Source organism: Notamacropus eugenii, chromosome 1 (assembly GCF_028372415.1).
Source record: "Notamacropus eugenii isolate mMacEug1 chromosome 1, mMacEug1.pri_v2, whole genome shotgun sequence".
Taxonomy (NCBI): domain Eukaryota; kingdom Metazoa; phylum Chordata; class Mammalia; order Diprotodontia; family Macropodidae; genus Notamacropus; species Notamacropus eugenii.
Genome location: NC_092872.1, coordinates 723,220,387 through 723,234,706, shown reverse-complemented (window position 1 = coordinate 723,234,706; position 14,320 = coordinate 723,220,387). Strand labels below are relative to the sequence as shown.

At 35.9% G+C, this 14,320-nt stretch overlaps 1 long non-coding RNA gene across 1 annotated transcript; it reads left to right on the top strand.

The window, feature by feature from the left end:
• The first annotated feature begins 390 nt into the window (after positions 1-390).
• On the top strand, positions 391-13,371 carry LOC140521635 (uncharacterized). Its single transcript, XR_011973010.1, has 2 exons — positions 391-623; positions 13,003-13,371. It is a non-coding gene; the product is annotated as an uncharacterized lncRNA (long non-coding RNA).
• Positions 13,372-14,320: the final 949 nt, after the last annotated feature.

Genomic DNA, 14,320 nt, shown 5'->3' with positions numbered 1-14,320 from the left:
ATTATTTTTTCTTTTCCATTCTCTCTCCTTCATTGAACAAAAAAAAGTAAAGCTTTCATAACATATACATATAGTCCAACATATCCATATGGTCATATCCAAAAATGTAAATCTCATTCTGTATTTTATATCCACCAACTCTCCAGAAAGAGATAGGTAGAATGCTAATCTTTTCTGGAATCATAGTTTGCCTAGGACAGTAAACAAAGGAATTGTCAATCTCTCTGAGTATAGACAACCCCCACACTTTGACTTCCCCATAAAGAGGAAAGGTCCAGACAAAAACAGAGGCTCAGGCAGTCTTTCTCCTTTGCAACACAGTCTCTGTACTATTAGGAAATTGATATTCCTAAATTATAGGTCATACCATGTCATTTTCTTCTAGGTCTTCCATAGCTTTTTGACTGATTTTGGGATTAAAATACTAACTTCTCTTACTAAAGGCCACCACAGTGTGACTCTGGCTTATCTCTACAAACTGAAAACATTTTGCCTACACAACAGGAGGTGGGAAAATGCCCCAGAATCAAAAGGGGCTGGAAGACAGCAGCAGCTCCAGATACTGAGCCTGCTGGGACACTTGTGGTTGATGACAGAGGTGCACTGGAACAATGAATGTATTTGTAAGTAGGAATTTTTAGATCACTCCCAACTATTTCATGCAGAAAAGACAAGGTGATTTATTCTCTTCTAGATTTGGTCGAGTGGCTGCAGAACCAACTTGTGGCCTAGAGCCCAAGCTTGAACCTCCATAAATTGGCTCCTATTGGACTTTGTACTCATCTGGCTAGAATTATCAGCAGACTATTGGGGTTCAGGGAGGCAGGCTGAAATCTTAGACTTTTTCTTGCTGCTATAAAAAAACTTAAGTATCATAATTCAGTAATCACGGGTGATTCCAAATTTTTTCATCATTCAAAAAATATTTTTAACATTCTTTTAAAAGTTTTGAGTTCTAAATTCCCTCTCACTCCATCCTCTCCCATATTCATTGAAAAGGCAAGCATTATATAATCATACATGTGAAATCATGCAAAACAAACTTGTATATTAGCCATGTCTCAAAAAAGTAATAAAAATAAAATGAAAACATAATACCTCAATTTACACTGAGTTCATCAGTTCTCTCTCTGGAGTTGGATAGCAATTTTCTTCATGAGTCCTCTGGAATTGTCTTAGATCATCTTGATCAAAGTACCTAAATCTTTCACAGTTGGTCGTCATTACACTATTGCTGTTATTGTGTCCAATAAACTCCTGGTTCCCATTCACTTCACCTGGCATCAATTCATATAGGTCTTTTCTGAAACCATCCCCTTGGTCAATTCTTATGTTATTATTGGGATTCAATTATGCCTGATTTTGTGACCCTGTTAAAGGAGTTTTCTTGGCAAAGATACTGGAGCCATTTTGCCACTTCCTTCTCCGGTGGATTAAAGAAGAGGTGGAGTGACTTGCTGAGGGTCACACAAATAAGTGTCTGAGGTCATATTTAAATTCAAGTCTTCCTGACTCTAGGAGCAGTGCTCTCCACTGAGTCATCCAGCTTCCATCTGTCATTTTTTATAGCAAAATAGTATTACATTACAACCGTAAACCATAACGTGTTCAACTATTCAACAACTGATGAGCATTCCCTTAATTTCCAATTCTTTACCACCAGCACAAAAAAAAGCTGCTTTGAGTATTTTTGTACACATGGGTCCTTTTCCTTTTTCTCTGATTTCTTTGGAATATACACCTAATAATGGTGCTGTTGAATCGAAGGGTATGCATGGTTTTATAGCCCTTGAGCATAGTTCCAAATTATTCTGAGAAATGGCTGGCTCAGTTATGAACTGCTCATTCACGTCTATTTTTCCACACCCTCTAGAATCTTTCATTTTTCTCTTCTGTCATGTTAGCCAGTGTAATAGATGTGAGGTCGTAACTCAGAGTTGTTTTCATTTCTCTCTTCTGTCATGCTAGCCAGTGTAATAGATGTGAGGTCGTAACTCAGAGTTGTTTTCATTTGCATTTCACTAAGTAGTGATTTATATAATTTTTTCACATGATGATTGATGTGATTTCTTCTGAAAACTCCCTGTTCATTTCCTTTAAACGCAATGAGAATCTCATTCATCTATCCCTATATGTCAATAATTAGGCATATGGCTACCTTAACAGAGTAATATTTACTCCTGCTATTTACCTGCACTTCACTGAATTTCTTTACTTTGACATTAAGATCATGGGGCAGAAATCATATTGAATTAACATCTACCACATGCTCTTGCAATGCTTTGTTTTAATTAATGTGATTCCAAATCTTTATGATTCACAGTGGGTGTAATAATGATGTGAGCAGTACCAGAAACATCAGAACACAGCTTATATGGTACCATCCTCAAGCACAGTCAACAATTATTTATCACACATCAGGCTCATCTGATAGCCAAGAGTTGTACATATGCCTCTTCTATAACATCTGCCTATTAAATAACATTTAATACAATGTCTCCCAATACCACTCTCCACTCAGTATCCTCTGATTCAACCAGCATAACTTCTCCCTCCCTAAATGCTCATAGGAGGATAACACAATCTTTGCCCCCTTAGAGGCCTCTTCTGAGAGGAGGGATATTTCCTTTTCCCATGAAGGCTAAATAAGGACTCTGAACTTCATCTAGAGACTCAGAATCAGTCTAGTCAGTTAAGGGATCTTCTCATACTCCTTACATTTATAAAGAATCTCTTCAGTATGAATTTTCTGATGCACATTAAGATGTGCCTTCCTCCTAAAGGCCTTCCTATAGATAGAACATTCATAATGTTTCTCTCTAGTATGAATTCTCTGATGTTGAATGAGATCTCAGTTTCAACAGAAGGCCTTTTCACACTATTAATATTCAGAAAGAATCATTCCAGTATAAACTAACTCTCTCATGCACAGTAAAATGTCCTTTTAATCTATAGACTTTCCCTATGGGCCTACAGTACATTCATAAGGTTTCTCTCCTGTATGAATTCTTTGATTTGGAAAAAGTTCTGAGTTGTAGAGACATGCCTTCCCATACTCTTTACATTCATAAAGAATCTTTCTGGTATGAATTCTCTGATGCACAGTAAGATGTGCCTTCCTCCTGAAGGATCTCCCACATTTGCTAAAATCATAAGGTTTCTCTCCAGTATGAATTCTTTGATGTCAAATAAGTTCTGAGTTATGATAGAAGGCCTTCCCACACTCCTTACATTCATGAAGAATCTTTCCAGTATGAACCTTCTAATGCACAGTAAGATGTGCCTTCCACTTAAAGCTCGTCCCACATACACTACATACATAATGTTTCTCTCCAGGATGAATTCTTTGATGTTGAATAAGATTTGAGTTGCTGAGGAAAGCTTTCCCACAATCCTTACATTTATAAAGAATCTCTCCAGTATTAATTCTCTGCTGTAGATTAAGTTGTGGCTTCATCTTGAAAATCTTTTCATGTGCGCTACACTCATAACATTTCTCTTCAGCATTAATTCTTTGATGATTAATAAGATCTGAATTGCAATGAAACACCTTTCCATACTTCTTACATTCATCAAAAATCTTTTGAGGATGAATTCTCTGATGCAGAGTAAGTGATCTCTTATCCCTGAAAGTCTTTTCACATTCACTATCTTGGTAAGGTTTCTCTCCAGTATGAATTCTCTGCTGTACAGTAAGATATTCCTTCTTCTTGAAGATCTTTCCACATTCATTGCGTTTATATGGTTTCTCTCCAGGATAAATTCTCTGATACATAATAAGATTTGCATTCTGCAGAAGGTCTTCCCACATACTGTATATTCATAAGGTTTCTCTCCAGTATAAATTCTTTGATGTTGAATGAGAGCGCTGTAATGGAAGGCCTTCCCACACTTCTTACATTTATGAAGAATCTCTAGATTATGAATCCTCTGATGGACATAAAGTTATGTCCTCTGTCTAAAAGACTTTCCACATTCTTTACATTTATGAGGTATTTCTCCATTGTGAATTCTTTGATGCTGAATAAGATCTGAGTTGTGATGGAAGACTTTCTCACACTCCTTATATTCATAAAGAATCTCTCCAGAATGAATTTTTTGATGTACAGTAAGATATTCCTTCTTCCTGAAGTCTTTTACACATTCACTACACTGATAAAGTTTCTCTGCAAGATGAATTCTTTGATTGCGAATTAGTTCTGAGTTGTAGAAGAAAGCCTTTTCCTGCTCCTTATATTCATAAAGAATCTCTTCAGAATGAATTCTTTGATGCATAGTAAGGTATTCCTTTATCCTGCAGGCCTCCCCACATTTACTACACTCATAAAGTTTCTCTCCAGCGTGAATTCTCTGATGTAAAGAAAGTTGTAACTTTCTCTTGAAAGTTTTTCCACTTTCATAACATTCATAAGGTTAGTCTTTCAGTATAATTTTTTTGATGTTTAATAAGATTTGAGTCTTGATGGAAGATCTTCCCACACTCCTTATGTTCATAAAGAATATTGCCAGTATAAATTCTCTGATACACAGTAAGTTGTGTCTTAGTCCTCAAGGCTAACCACTAGATTCATAAGGTTTCTCTCCAGGAAATTCTCTGCTCTCTGAAAGGAAGAATAAAGAGCCAATTAACCCTGCCTTTTATTCCCTTTTCCTAGATTTTTACTTGCTCACAGGTTTTAGAGCTATAATCTTGAGTTCCAACTAGAAAGAACTAGTCTCACTGGCTTTTCACTAAGGATCACAGCTTATCTTATGTAAGAGCATGATGACTGAAAGTTAACATGTGTAAATGAATTGATTTAGGATGAAATTACCTGGAATATGAATAGTCCTTACTCTGTTGTTAACAGTTGACATTTGAATGCAATAAGAAAATGAAAAACTATCCATAAAAAGTAGATGGCTTTGAGAGCTTGCAAATGTGTCCTTACCCCCTGACATAAAACTAGGAAGGGAAAAGACTGAACAGAAAGAAAAAGAATACTTAATGAATTTAAAGTGAGGAGAGATAGAGACATGAACTAAAAAGATTAAAAAAGAAATTTGAGGAAAGGCAGTCATATCAGACAATTGTTTCCATAAATTTTTTCTAAAATCCAACATACCTACTTTGTTAGGAATTAATTCAAATTTGTGAGAATAAGAGCCAATTGCAGAAATGTAAATGATCAAAATATAAAGGTATTTTTCACAAGACACTGATTACCTGAAAAATTATTCAAACTTTGGCAATCAAAGAAATAAAGATCAAAACAATTTGTAGGTATCACTAAATAGCCATCTGGGTAACAAAGATATTTTAATGATAAATTTTGGCAGTTTTATTGAAAAAAGTACTCATTAAGCTGCTGCTCCTATTTTTTCTGAAAAGCAACATAGCAATTTAAGCTAGAGCTACAAGACTGTTTATACCCTTTGACCCAATTATTCCACTACTATGTCAGCATCCTCAAAATATTATTGAAAGAAAACAAAGATCTCTCTTTAAAATATCCACTGTAGGTTTTTGTGAAATAGCTAAATACTGAAAACCTGTAAGTCCAACGTTGGGGTTATGACTAAACAAGTCCTGTTATAAGAAGAAAATATTGTGTCTTTATAAAAATAATTTCAAAGCATAAAGAAAAACAGTATGATATATAAAATGATAGAACAAAGGGGAATTACATTATAATTAAATATTTTTAAAAGAAACAACAGCAAAGCAATACTCATTAGAAAAAAGAAAATATTGAAGGGTATGTAGAAGCAAAATGGGTATATTATTAATATTTTAAGTAATATGCTTATTTTAAGAGGAAAGATAAATATATGGGGGTGAGGCAGGAGAATACTTGCTTAAGATAAGATAATCTTCAATGAACAGAAGAGAAATATGAATCCTGTACTGAGGCACCAACTTTCTTTGAGTGTGTAGGTACATGTGAGTAAAGAGATGCAAAAAAAGTAAAAAGAAAACCCCAACTTTTTGAGTTAAAAAACGACCTTTTAAAGTACCTCTTCTCAAAAGGCTTGAGAAGCTTTAATAAGACCACCTTATTCAACATTACAAAAACTTTGAGATAAAATGAGCAACAGAGCTGAATTTTGCAATGACTCCTCTGTATGGTTTTCATGTAGTCACCTGGGCAGTTGCTTCTTGGAAAATCTGCCTCTGATATCCAAGATACTTTTTATCTTTCCAACTGGAAGATCACATCTGGTTTAGAAACTGCAAATCCTGTTCATGGAAAATGAAAAAGGAGGGGTGGAGGCAAAGTGGTGGAGTAGACGGATGGACTTGCAGAAGCTTTCCCCCCACAGCCCATAAAATACCCATAAAAAATGACTAAGCAAATTCTAGAGCAGCAGAAGCCACAAAACGACAGAGTGAAGGAGATTTCCAGCTCAAGACAACCTGGAAGGCAAACAGGAAAGGTCTATCATACTGGGCTTCGAGCAGAGCATAGCCCACAGAGTGCAGCCCAGCCTTTGCTGTGCTGTGCAGCATGAACAGGACTGGAGCAGGCTTCAGAGTGCTGAATCCCAGGCAGCATCTGCAGTTCCCAGATTCATCAACCCACAAATGTCAAAGACAGCTTCAAAGATCAGTGAGAAATCTCTTTCACCTGGGTGAGAAGGGAGCAAGGCCCTGCCATAGCCCCAGCCCCAGGGGGCCCCAGCTGACTGCAGCATCCATTTTTGGAGCCCTCGGCCTAAAGACCCTGGAGGAATTGAGCCACTGATCTGGATCTCAGCCCTGAGTGGTGGTCCTGGGGTGAGAAGGAGCACTGGTTGGTGGAGCTTGTGGAAGCTCTGGAGAGGGAATTCTATTCGCAGATTCTGGGCAGAAAAGCTTGTGGTTGCTCCCAGACTAGAGCACAGGCCAAGAGAGGAGTAAACTCCTTTCCCTTGATTGTGCCACCTTGGAGGAACTGAGAACTTACAGGTCCCTAGCCCTCCACTTGACAAAAGACTCAAAAGTCAAGTAATTGCCTGGGAAAATGCCCAAAAAAGGGAAAAAAATAAGACTATAGAAGGTTACTTTTGTGGTGAACAGGTATTTTCTTCCATCCTTTTGAATAAGGAAGAACAATGCATACCATCAGAGGAAGACATAGAAGTCAAGGTTTCTGCATCAAAAACCTCCAAAATAAATGTGCAATGGTCTCAGGCCATGGAAGAACTCAAAAAGGATGGTGAAAATCAAATAAGAGAGGAGGAGAAAAAATTGGGAAGAGAAATGTGAGTGATGCAAGAAAGTCATGAAAAGTGAGTCAACAGTTTGCTAAAGGAGACCCCCAAAAATGCGGAAGAAATTAAGACCTTTAAAAATAGACTAACTCCAATTGGCAAAAGAGGTCCAAAAATCCAATGAGGAGAAGAATACTTTAAAAAGCAGAATTAGCCAAATGATAAAGGAGGTTCAAAAGTTCACTGAAGAAAACAGTTCTTTAAAAATTAGAATGGAGCAGGTGGAAGCTAATGACTTTATGAGAAACTGAGAAATGACAAAACAAAACTAAAAGAATGAAAAAATAGAATACAATATAAAATATCTCATTGGAAAAACAACTGACCTGGAAAATAGATCTAGGAGACAATTTAAAAATTATTGGGCTACCTGAAATGCATGATCAAAAAAAGAGCCTAGATATCATCTTTCATGAAATTATCAAGGAAAACTGCCCTGATATTCTAGAACCAGGGGGTAAAAGAAATATTGAAATAATTCACTGATCACCGCCTGAAAGAGATCTGAAAAGAAAAACTCCTAACAATATTGTAGCCAAATTCTAGAGTTCCCAGATCAAGGAGAAAATACTGCAAGCAGCCAGTAAGAAACAATTTGAGTATTGTGGAAATACAATCAGGATAGTGCAACATCTAGAAGCTTCTATATTAAGGGATCAAAGGGCTTGGAATATGATATTCCAGAAGTCAAGGGAACTAGGATTAAAATCAAGAATCACCTACCTAGGAAAACTGAATATAATACTTCAGGAGAAAAATGGTCATTCAATGAAATAGAGGACTTTCAAGCATTCTTGATGAAAAGACCAGAGCTGAATAGAAAATTTGACTTTCAAACACAAGAATCAAGAGTAGCATGTAAAGGTAAACAGGAAAGAGAAATCCTAAGGGACTTACTAAAGTTGAACTGTTTACATTCCTACATAAAAAGATAATATTTGTAACTCCTGAAGCTTTTCTCAGTATTTGGGTACTTGGAGGGATTACACACACACGCACACACACACACACACACACGCACACACACACACACACACACACACACACACACACACACACACACATACATACATACCAAAGGCACAGGTTTAGTTGAATAGGAAGGGATGATATCTAAAAAAATAAAATTAAGGTGGAGAGAGGAGTATATTGGGAGGAGAAAGGGAGAAATGGAATGGGGCAAATTATCTGTCATAAAACAAAAGTTTTTTAAATGGAGGGGAAAAGGGGGGAGATAAGATAGAAAACGTGAAACTTACTCTCATCACATTTGGTTTAAGGAGGGAACAACATGCGCACTCAATTTGGTATGAAAATCTATCTTACATTACAAGAGAGTAGGAGAGAAGGGGATAAGTGGGGTGGGGGATGATAGAAGGGAGGGCAAATTGGAGGAGAGAGTAATTAGAAGTAAACACTTTAGGGGAGGGACAAGGTTAAAAGAGAGAATAGAATAAATAGGGGGCAGGATAGGATGGAGAGAAATATATCAGTCTTTCACAACTATTATGGAAGTCTTTTGCAAATATATATGTGTGTGTATATATATATATATATATATAGCCTGTATTGAATTTCTTGCCCTCTCAGTGGGGATGGGTGGGGAGAGAGGAAGGAAGAGAAGTTGGAACTCATAGTTTTAAGAACGAATGTTGAGAATTGTTTTTACATGCAACTGGGAAATAAGAAATACAGGTAATGGGGTATAGAATTCTACCTTGCCCTAGAAGAAAAAAGAGAAGATGGGGATAAGGGAAGGGAGAGGTGTGATAGAACGGAGGGCAGATTGGGGAAAGGGGTAATCAGAATGCACGGTGTTGTGGGGTGGAGAGAATGGAGAGACTGGGAGAAAATTTGGAACTCAAAATCTTGTAGAAATGTATGTTGAAAATGAAAAATAAATAAATTTAAAAAATGAAAAGCTCTTAGGGACAGTCACCTCAAAATTCCATTATAGAACAGACAGCTGAAATATTCTTCCCAACTTTTTTGTAAAAAGGTACAGAAATAAGGGTGCAGAGTATATCCTAAACCATCAAAGGTGCTATGTTAGCTGATTTTGTCTGAAATGAAGGTGGGCTCAACGGGTTGCTTGGAGATAGAGGTAGCGATTTTGTTTGTTTTTGGTGAAGGAGGAGGGAAGGAGAACTTGACATTAAAAAAAAGCATCCATGAGACTTAATAAAAGAATTCAAAACTAGTTCAAGTTCTCTTTTTTATTACAGAGTACTTTATTGAAAAGATATTTAGATATGTTACAAAGAGAACAACAATAATAATATATCAGTTCATATCTACAGTATTTTCTGGTTTTAAAAATGTTTCCCACATAACCGTTCTTTATGAGTATTATTATCTGCTTTTTACAGATTAGAAAAGCAAGGGTGAGATAGATGAAATGACTTACCCAGTGTCACACAGCTAAATCTTTAGAGCTAGAATTCAAACCCCAATCCTCTGACTCCAAATCCAGTATTGTTTTCAAAATATCATTTCTCTTAGATATATGTATAAATGCATGTATTTAATATATAAAATAGTATACAAATTTTTTAAAATGAGGCTGTCTAGTATAATTGATAGAATGCTAGGATTACAGTCAAGACCTGGTTCAAATTCTTGCTACCGAAACTTACTAACTGTAATTGTTGCTGTTTGTTGTTGTTCATCCTTCATTCTTCTTTTTCTTCCAAATTTATTAGTTTATTTGTTTTCAGTTTTCAACAATCACTTCCATAAGTACCAAATTTTCTCCCCCTCTCTCCCCACTCCCCACTTCCCAAGATGACATGCAATCTTATATGGGCTCTACACATACATTCCTATTAAACATATTTTCACACTAGTCATGTTGTATAGAAGAATTATAACAAATGGGAGAAACCATGAGAAAAACAACACAAAACAAAATATAACAAAATAGAAAATAGTGTGCTTCATTCTGAGTTCCAACTCTATAGTTGTTTCTCTGGATGTGGATGGCATTTTCCATCATGAGTCCTTTGGAAATGTTTTAGGTTCTTGCAATGCTGTAAAGGGCTAAGTTTATCAGATACAGTCCTCGAATACTCTGGCGTTTACTGTGTATAGTATTCTCCTGGTTCGTTCACATAAGTCTTTCCAGGTTTTTCTGAAGTTCTCCTGTTTGTCATTTCTTATAGCACAATGGCATTCCATGACATTCGTATACCACAACTTGTCCACCATTCCCTAATTGATGAACATCCCCTCGATTTCCAGCTTTTTACCACCACAAAAAGAGCTGCTATAAATATTTTTGTACATGTGGGTCTTTTTTTTTTTTTTTTTTACCATTTTTATGATCTCTTTGGGGTACAGTCCTAGAAGAGAATGTATTTCTGGATCAAAGGATAGGCATATTTTTATAGCTCTTTTGGTATAATTCCAAATTGCTCTCCAGAATGTTGGATCAGTTCACTGCTCCACCAACAATGAATTAGTGTCTCAACTCTCCCACATCTTCTCCAACATTTATCATTTTCCTTTTTTGTCATGTTAGCCAATCTGATAGGTGTGATGTGGTACCTCAGAGCTGTTTTGATTTGCATCTCTAACCAATAGTGATTTAGAGCATTTTTTATATTACTATAGATAGCTTTAATTTCTTCCTCTGAAAACTGCCTGTTCATATCCTTTGACCATTTGGGGAGGAAATTTTTTACAACAAATCTTTCCAATAAAGGTCCCATTTCTCAAATATATAGAGAATTGCATCAAATTTATAAGACTACAAGTCATTCCTCACATGAACTGATGCTGAGTGAAGTGAGCATAACCAGGAGCACATTGTACAACAATATTGTATTATCAACTATGATGGACTTAGCTCTTCTTAGCAATATAAGGATCCAAGATAATTCCAAAAGACTCATGATGGAAAATGCTATCTATATCAAGAGAAAGAACTATGGACTCTGGATGCAGATCGAAGTATTTAATTTTCACTTTTTTCCCCCTGTGGCTTTTCCTTTTTGTTCTGTTTCTTTCATAGCATGACTAATGTGGAAATATTTTTAACATTATTGCACATGTATACCCTACATCAAATTGCTTACATCTTGGGAAGAGAAAAAGGGAGAAAAATTTAGAACTCAAAATCTTATAAAAATAAATGTTAAAAATTATCTTTACATGTAATTAAAAATACCATTAAGAGAAAAATAAAGAAATTATGTGTTAATTATGAATTTGCAAAAGCTAATATCAGTTTCATTTTTAATACAGAAACAGTTTCTATTGAAAAATTAAAAAAATACAAGTCATCCTCCAACTGATAAATGATCAAGAGATGTTACCAGGCAGTTTTAATGCAAAGAAATCAAAGCTATCTATAGTCATGAAAAAATGCTCTAAATCACTATTAAAACAACTCTGATACTCTACCTCACACCTATCAGATTGACTAATATTACAGAAAAAGGAAATTTTATATGTTGCAGAGGATGTGGGAAAACTGGAACTGCATTGTTGATGGAAATGTGAACTGATCCAACCATTCTGCAGAGCAATTAGGAACTATGTCCAAAGGGCTATGAAACTGCATACCCTTTGATCCAGTAATATTATAATACTGCTACTATGTCAGTATCCCAAAGAGATTTTTAAAAAAGGAAAAAGATCTATTTGCATAAAAAATATTTTTAGCTCTTTTTGTGGTGGCAAAGAATTGGAAATTGAGGAGATGTCATCACTGGCTGAACAAGTTCTGTTGTATGATTGTAATGGAGTATTATGCTATGATAATGAGAAGTGTGGTTTTAGAAAAACACTTGTGAAGACATGAATTTATGCAAAGTTAAGTGAGTAGAATGAGGAGAACCTTATATGTAGTAAAATTCATATTATAAGCATGATTATCAATTAGGGAATGGCTGAACAGTTGTGGTATATGATTGTAATGGAATATTATTGTGCTATAAGAAATGACAAACAGATTTCAGAAAAACCTGGACTTCCATGAACTGATACAGAGTGAAGCGAGCAGAACCAGAAGAACATGGAATACATAGTAACAGTAATATTGTGCAATGAAGAACTGTGAATGACTTAGCTGTTCTCAGTAATATAATGATCCAAAACAATCTCAAATGACTCATGGTGAAAAATGTTATCTGCCTCCAGAAAAATAACTGGAATCTAAATACAGACTCAAACATAACTTTTCACTTTCTTGTCTTTAATATTTTTTGGTTCAGTGCTTCTCCTATAAAATGACAGATATGGAAATGTTTTATATGATTGCACACATATAACCTATATGAGATTGCTTAGCTTCTCAGGAAGGGGAAAGGAGAGGAAGGGAAGGATAAAATCTGGAACTCAATATTGCTTTTATATGTCATTGGGGAAAAATAAAGTATTTTTTTTTAAATAAGCGAACAACAAAAATAACCTGACCACGAAAAGCTAATATGGGTACAGGGAAGCTCAAGACAAAAGCAAAAGGCAATGATGTGAAAATATCTATAAGCAAAGCCTCAAAGGAAAAATGCAGATTGGATATAAGCCTAACAAGAATTCCTAGAAGAGGTAAATATTTTTTTAAAAGAACCACAACAGATTTTTTTAATAGTCACAAATAGTTCCTTATTGAGATCCCTAATTCTAGTACTTTTTTGACCTTGGATTTTCTTGGTGGTGCTGTATGATCTCTGGAGAGTCCAAAATTCTGCCTTTCATTAAGCACTATTGATTAAACATGTTTTTGTTTTACTCTTGGGTTTTACTTATTCTTCCTTCTCTTTTTAGGATCTCCTTAAATGGTTTACCTGCTTGAGTACTGGCCTTCTGCTGACTTTTTCTCCATCTTTTTGATGTTTATACTTTTTTCTCCATATTGTCCCATCACTTAATCTCTACTCACTTATAGCATGAAGACCCTTCTCTCACTAGTGCAGACTCTAGAGGTTTATTCATGATAATGCTTTAGCCTCCTTGTTTTGGGGGATATGGAAGTGATACACCCTTTTCCTTACCCTGAATAAACTCTTCAGTGACTAACTTGGTCCCAGCTGGTTTCTCATTCCCCTCTACGTCAAGCCCAATGGGTGACCTCCAGCATTTAGCACAATGCCTGACATATTATAGCTGCTTAATAAATGTCAGTTGACTGATTTACCCTGGTGTGTGCTTCTGAGTTGTCTTAGATACCAAGCTAAGATTTTCCTATGGCTCATGTGTGCAGTTTAGTTGCATTTAGTGAAAGCTCTGAACATTAAAGTTCATCAGCATTCCTAGAATGTTTCCCTCCCTTAATAATTCTATCTACTTAGCTTTTGGAATCATCTGTAATTTTCCTGTCATTAGCATATAATTACTTCCTTTTGAGTCTTGAGATTGAGGACATATGCCAAAAATGACTAATTTACCATCTTTCGGATCACACAAAATTGGTCTATGAATGTTAACTTTGTTGTTATGTGGATCCCTGCTTGTAAGATACATCATTTTTTGGGGAAAAAAGAAACTCAATCTTTACCATTCATAAGCAAAATCAGCTAATATCCCACTTCCCCCAATGTAAATGTGGAGATGCAGACTGAACTATTACAAGCAAATTCTCAATGTCAGCAAATCCTATATTACCCTGAAATTTCCACGTTACAATTCCGCATAGCTCCCAGTCCTACCTTAGTTGTAGAATGTGGAATATGAATGCCAAGATAGCATGGACTCTGGTAGAGACAGGGATCAATCAATAATTACCAATAAATATTTATTAAGCACTTAGTATATGCTAGACATTGAAACTAATAAAGGGGTACAAATATAAAAAAGACAGTTCTTAACCGTATAGAGGAAGACAAAACAGAAAGAAGCGGAAAAACAAGAGTTTGTAGGGAAGGTACCCTATGTAGGCACATGACAGAGATTTGGGGTGAAGGTACCCTACGTAGGGACATGATAGAGAATTCACAAAGGAGCGCAACCAGTAAGAAATGCAGCAATGTTTGAGCCGGCTCTCTCTTTAAACGGAAGGACTGGAATTCAGGGTGCTGCTTTCCAATCAGAGAGGGGGAATCCCAAAAGGGATAATGAGATGATCTCAATGAGCTTCCTGGGGCAT